Raw genomic sequence first — 7,154 nt, 5'->3', positions numbered from 1 at the left:
TAATATATTTTTAATGAATATTTTTATGTTTTAAAAAGACAACTACATTTTCAAAAACTACATTTACAGCACCTGGTATTCCCAGGCAGTGTACCAACCAAGTACTAAACAGGCCCGACCCAGTTTAGCTTCCGAGACTGGGCGTATTGCGACTGGTATGGCCGTAAGCCAATGACTGTATTGTATATATGATATGTACTGTATACATGCCGTAAATGAAGGAATAACTCTTGGTACACTATATAACGTTTGTCACTCTGGAAAAGTGCAGTGTGAAATCATAGAAATAGAATCAATGGGATGAATAGCCATAGTTACTTTGTAACACAGGAAGACGGATTACAAACCTTGTATACATGTCAACGGCATATATTTGAGTCTTGTGAAATAGCAGGCCTATCAAATAATGACTTCAGACAAACACATCAGATAACGTTATCCCCGAGCCGACTAGGTGAAAAATCTGTCGATGTGCCCTTGAGCAAGGCACTTAACCCTAATTGCTCCTGTAAGTCGCTCTGGATAAGAGCGTCTGCTAAATGACTAAAATGTAAAATGTACATCAGATAACGTTACCGGTACATGACTTTAGCACATTTCATAGTTTATACTGTATAGTCTTCTAGTGTATATATTTATAATCATAACAAGTGTCTTCTTTTTGTTAAACTACTTTATTACTTAGCTATTTGTGTATATTTTGATAATGTGTATTGCACTGTTGAGGAGAGCTTGCAAGTAAGCCTCACTGTACTGTGGAGGTGACGAATAAACTTTGATTAGAAGATTAATGCACCATTGATATCAGCTATCATAGTCAAGATAACGGTGACTGACTTGACCAGCACTCTCTTGCCATCATTGACATTGAGATGAACTTGCTCAAATGTGAAAATACAATATACATCACGATCCTAACAAATCAAAACTAAGCAACTGCGTTAACTCCGCATGATTTATCTTCACAATGACAGGGGGTGCACCGTTCCTGGAGGTACTGCAATACCAGGTCGATGCGTGGAGTGGACGGAGCAAGCCCCTATTCCATCTCCCTATTCCAAAAATCAATTTAATATATGGTCCCCAGATAGGGGACGTATCAGATATTAAACTGATAAGAACAGATACTACACTTGATCTTAGCCAAAAGGCCGAGAAGCGATACCGCAATGCTTTCGGGAGGAAGGGGCCGTTCTCCGACACGTCAAATTCGACGATGGTTACACCAAAATGAGCTCGGTAAGCTTTCCGCCAAATATCAAAGATAATGCTTTTAGAAAATGGTGGCATAGATTGGGAGTTGATCAACGTCGGGAATGACCACGCTTGACTGTTACAAAGTAACAAGTTGGTAGGTTCTAAAGTCACGTGTTGATCCGCCCTCCAATCGGAAATGAGAGAAAGCGTTGTTAAATTAAAACCAGATTAACAGCTCAATTGGAATAATAATAATATATCACGGGTGGGGGGGAAACAATTTGGAGATAATAATATTGACATAACATTTGATATTGTATCAAATATCTCTGGTAACATTGCTGCCACAACGGAACTGAAGCAATTGTCCACTTGGTGGCACCAGAGTTCCACCGACCGTCGCTTTTTCCAATCTGTCCTGTGTGGTACATCAAACTGCATTTGAATGTTGAACCACTTGACTTCAATACATCATCAATGCAAATAATGTGAACAATAAAAATAGCCTACGTCATTTTATTATTAAAATCTTTCTGTAGAGCCTTGTATGATAAGGACATTGTGAGGAGGCCTTCATAAAGTTGCACTCCTAAATTACTAGAGGCCAAACTTCAATGATGTCCATGGCACTGGACTGCATTGCGAGCTAGGCCGGAGCGGTCCTGGCGTATGGTCCTGGCTGCCTAAATGTGTCCTCCACATTATAAACTGTACAAACATGGCACTTTTGAGGCTTACTTTTACAATTAGGCTTACTCAGTCACTACAAGAAATGTCATATCATGAACATAAAATGCCATTAGGCCTAATGAAGGTACAGTATAGAAGGTACAGTATATAAATTACTTGGTTGGTGACTTGTGAATCAATCTGTATGCGCATTAGGGTTCAATATTTTCCCGGTATTTTACAAATGTTCCATCCCGAGAATAAATGTATTTCCTTCCAGGTAACCCGGTATTAACCGAGAATAAATCACTTTTCTCCCGCAAAAACCGAAAGTGTCATTCAAAAGCATTGTAAAATTGTAAAGCATATACATGTCTGGATTTGATTAGAGCTTTGATCAGCATGAACATTCAAACCTGATTCTAACTGAGCCTGATGAGCCATATATTAAATATATTTTATGAGCACTACATTAACGACATTTAATGAACCCAAGCCCCAAAAAGCCCAAATTATTTTGCCATTATCCAATAGGCTACATACATGATACACTGTAGGCACATTACGACTTTTCATGCTACAAAAAGGGTCAATTTGTCAGCAAGGCACATCAATTAACGTAGTCCCAATCAATGGCAATTGCTGAACTTCATTAGGCAACATTTTAGGTGTTTTGTAACAGATGTCTATTTCCATTCATCAAATGGCGCTAATAGGTTATATATGCAGTTTGGATGCTGAAATAATTTTGGAGTGGAAGAACATGCACAGAAGTAGCCTACATTTTGAATTGATTTGTTTGACAAATCAGATGAAAATATCATGACTGGTTGTGTTTATGCCACAATAAAAAGGTAATTCATTTTTACCGTAATGTTTAATTGACTACTTTATTATTAGGCACATTAAATATGTTTTCGTGCGCCTCAATAGAGACCCCCGAATGCACTCTGTTTTCATCAGAACAGAAATGTGTGTAATTAGTTCATTGAACCCATTCCCTCGTAAATCGCTCCACATCATTTTGATATTTTAAATGTACTTCCTGTAAAAAAACACACAGAGAAGCAAATGGACGACAAATGGGAAGAAACAGTCGCCCTTTTAACAGGGTTCCTAAACCCTCTAGCGTTTATGCTAGCTATGTTAAAACTGGACGACATGGGGAAAGGAGGGAAGCGGACAAACTATCTAACTATGACATTAATTTTCAGACTCACTTTAAGTCCTCGTTAGGAGGTGTGAGGTTCTATTTTCTAATAATTTGATTGAAGTGATGAATAGCTTAGAAGGAATGGATTAATGAGGAGCATAGGTTTTAACTATACTGATATAAATTGTTTCACATAACAGGCTGTGATTCATGTGAGGAACGTTAGGAGCTCCTGTAAGTCGCGCTGGATAAGAGCCTGCTAAATGACTAAAATGTAAAATGTACATCATAATAATATAATATGCCATTTAGCAGACGCTTTTATCCAAAGCGACTTAGTCATTCGTGCATACATTTTTGTGTATGGGTGGTCCCGGGGATCGAACACACTACCTTGGCGTTACAAGCGCCGTGCTCTACCAGCTGAGCTACAGAGGACCATCAGATAACGTTACCGGTATGTGAGGCAGTCCATGTTACCAGTACATGACTTTAGCACATTTCATAGTTTATACTGTATAGTCTTCTAGTGTATATATTTCTAATCATAACAATTGTCTTCTTTTTGTTAAACTACTTTATTACTTAGCTATTTGTGTATATTTTTGATAATGTGTATTGCACTGTTGAGGAGAGCTTGCAAGTAAGCATTTCACTGTACCGTTTACACCCTGTATCCTGTGGAGGTGACGAATAAATAATGATTAGAAGATTCTCTTGAGTGGCGCAGTGGTCTAAGGCACTGCATCGCAGTGCTAACTGCGCCTCTAGAGATCCTGGTTCGAATCCAGGCTCTGTCGCAGCCGGCCGCGACCGGGAGACTCATGGGCGGGGCACAATTGGCCCAGCGTCGTCCAGGGGAGGGGAGGGAATGGCCGGCAGGGATGTAGCTCAGTTGATAAGAGCATGGCGTTTGCAACGCCAGGGTTGTGGGTTCGATTCCCAAATATGTATTCACTAACTGTAAGTCGCTCTGGATAAGAGCGTCTGCTAAATGACTTAAATGTAAAAAAAAGATTAATGCACCATTGATATCAGCTATCATAGTCAAGATAACGGTGACTGACTTGACCAGCACTCTCTTGCCATCATTGACATTGAGATGAACTTGCTCAAATGTGAAAATACAATATACATCACGATCCTAACAAATCAAAACTAAGCAACTGCGTTAACTCCGCATGATTTATCTTCACAATGACAGGGGGTGCACCGTTCCTGGAGGTACTGCAATACCAGGTCGATGCGTGGAGTGGACGGAGCAAGCCCCTATTCCATCTCCCTATTCCAAAAATCAATTTAATATATGGTCCCCAGATAGGGGACGTATCAGATATTAAACTGATAAGAACAGATACTACACTTGATCTTAGCCAAAAGGCCGAGAAGCGATACCGCAATGCTTTCGGGAGGAAGGGGCCGTTCTCCGACACGTCAAATTCGACGATGGTTACACCAAAATGAGCTCGGTAAGCTTTCCGCCAAATATCAAAGATAATGCTTTTAGAAAATGGTGGCATAGATTGGGAGTTGATCAACGTCGGGAATGACCACGCTTGACTGTTACAAAGTAACAAGTTGGTAGGTTCTAAAGTCACGTCTTGATCCGCCCTCCAATCGGAAATGAGAGAAAGCGTTGTTAAATTAATACCAGATTAACAGCTCAATTGGAATAATAATAATATATCACGGGTGGGGGGGAAACAATTTGGAGATAATAATATTGACATAACATTTGATATTGTATCAAATATCTCTGGTAGCATTGCTGCCACAACGGAACTGAAGCAATTGTCCACTTGGTGGCACCAGAGTTCCACCGACCGTCGCTTTTTCCAATCTGTCCTGTGTGGTACATCAAACTGCATTTGAATGTTGAACCACTTGACTTCAATACATCATCAATGCAAATAATGTGAACAATAAAAATAGCCTAACTCTTTTTATTATTAAAATCTTTCTGTAGAGCCTTGTTTGATAAGGACATTGTGAGGAGGCCTTCATAAAGTTGCACTCCTAAATTACTAGAGGCCAAACTTCAACGACTGCATTGCGAGCTAGGCCAAGCGGTCCTGGCGTATGGTCCTGGCTGCCTAAATGTGTCCTCCACATTATAAACTGTACAAACATGGCACTTTTGAGGCTTACTTTTACAATTAGGCTTACTCAGTCACTACAAGAAATGTCATATCATGAACATAAAATGCCATTAGGCCTAATGAAGGTACAGTATAGAAGGTACAGTATATAAATTACTTGGTTGGTGACTTGTGAATCAATCTGTATGCGCATTAGGGTTCAATATTTTCCCGGTATTTTACAAATGTTCCATCCCGAGAATAAATGTCTTTCCTCCCAGGTAACCCGGTATTAACCGAGAATAAATCACTTTTCTCCCGCGAAAACCGAAAGTGTCATTCAAAAGCATTGTAAAATTGTAAAGCATATACATGTCTGGATTTGATTAGAGCTTTGATCAGCATGAACATTCAAACCTGATTCTACCTGAGCCTGATGAGCCATATATAAAATTTATGAGCACTACATTAACGACATTTAATGAACCCAAGCCCCAAAAGGCCCAAATGATTTAGCCATTACATTTAGCCATTACAGGCCCAAATGATTTAGGCTACATACATGATACACTGTAGGCACATTACGACTTTTCATGCTACAAAAAAGGTCAATTTGTCAGAAAGGCACATCAATTAACGTAGGTCCAATCAATGGCAATTGCTGAACTTCATTAGGCAACATTTTAGGTGTTTTGTAACAGATGTCTATTTCCATTCATCAAATGGCGCTAATAGGTTATATATGCAGTTTGGATGCTGAAATAATTTTGGAGTGGAAGAACATGCAAAGAAGTAGCCTACATTTTGAATTGATTTGTTTGACAAATCAGATGAAAATATCATGACTGGTTGTGTTTATGCCACAATAAAAAGGTAATTCATTTTTACCGTTTTAATTGACTACTTTATTATTAGGCACATTAAATATGTTTTCGTGCGCCTCAATAGAGACCCCCGAATGCACTCTGTTTTCATCAGAACAGAAATGTGTGTAATTGGTTCACTGAACCCATTCCCTCGTAAATCGCTCCACATCATTTTGATATTTTAAATGTACTTCTTGTAAAAAACACACAGAGAAGCAAATGGACGACAAATGGGAAGAAACAGTCGCCCTTTTAAACAGGGTTCCTAAACCCTCTAGCGTTTATGCTAGCTATGTTAAAAATGGACGACATGGGGAAAGGAGGGAAGCGGACAAACTATGACATTCATTTTCACTCACTTTAAGAACAGTTAAGACTCACTTTAAGTACAGTTCCTCGTTAGGAGGCCTGTCTGGGAAACGGTGGTCCCAGGCAGGAGGACTGTCCACAAAGATAGGGGTCGGGAAAACACTTTCCTCCTCAGAATGTTCCTCCTCAGTCAGTGTGGGTGCTGGAACACCGCTCTGCGCTGCCCGGGTTTCCCGCGCTTTTCTCCTCTGACTACCCGCTTGCAAAACAACTGAAACGATCCCCCCCATGGCGGACTTCTCCGTCGCCTCCATGCGGATGAGTGGGGAAACAGGGCTCATCTGCTTCCTCTTGACAGAGCACTTCCTCCTCTCTCCCACGGTGGTCCAGCTCTCCGGAGCAGAGGGCGCGGTGGGCTCTCCGGTAGCCTCCTCCATTGGCTTGCTCCATCTCCTGTCCTCCGCTCTCCTCATGGTGCCTCACTCCCGCTCTCCTCAGACTCTCGCAGTTCTCTCTCCATCACTAGCTCCTCCACGACCTCCTCAATAGAGCATAGCTCTATAACTTCTCCCTCATCTGCTATTTTCCCGCTCACCGCTCTGGCGTAAGAGGGGGCACTGACCGAACAGGTGCTCCTCTGAGCTGCACAGACTGCAGCGCTTAGGCACCTTGTCTGGGTGCAGGCATCGGTGAGGTGCCCGTACGTGATGCACTTCCTGCAGAAACGAGGCTGCCCAGTATACATGAGGTAGCCTCTGTCTGCACCGATTGAAAAAGACGCGGGAGGATGGAGGTAGCCATCATGGCCGCTCTCGTCTTCCTTTAGCAGCACGCGAAACTGCCTCTTCCCTGTCCAGATGCCTAAGGCGTCCTTAATATCTC

The 7,154-nt window shown here is 41.3% G+C and overlaps 2 non-coding genes across 2 annotated transcripts; both read right to left on the bottom strand.

Annotated features, from left to right (window-relative positions):
* Window positions 1-972: 972 nt before the first annotated feature.
* LOC121558999 lies at window positions 973-1,163 on the bottom strand. Its single transcript, XR_005998641.1, has one exon. It is a non-coding gene; the product is annotated as a U2 spliceosomal RNA (small nuclear RNA).
* A 3,058-nt stretch (window positions 1,164-4,221) lies between these two features.
* LOC123484803 lies at window positions 4,222-4,412 on the bottom strand. Its single transcript, XR_006658713.1, has one exon. It is a non-coding gene; the product is annotated as a U2 spliceosomal RNA (small nuclear RNA).
* Between the last annotated feature and the right edge of the window lie 2,742 nt (window positions 4,413-7,154).

This window comes from Coregonus clupeaformis, unplaced genomic scaffold (genome assembly GCF_020615455.1).
Source record: "Coregonus clupeaformis isolate EN_2021a unplaced genomic scaffold, ASM2061545v1 scaf0471, whole genome shotgun sequence".
Lineage (NCBI taxonomy): Eukaryota > Metazoa > Chordata > Actinopteri > Salmoniformes > Salmonidae > Coregonus > Coregonus clupeaformis.
Note: the sequence above shows the minus strand (reverse complement) of the source record. Positions and strands in the feature narration are given on the sequence as shown.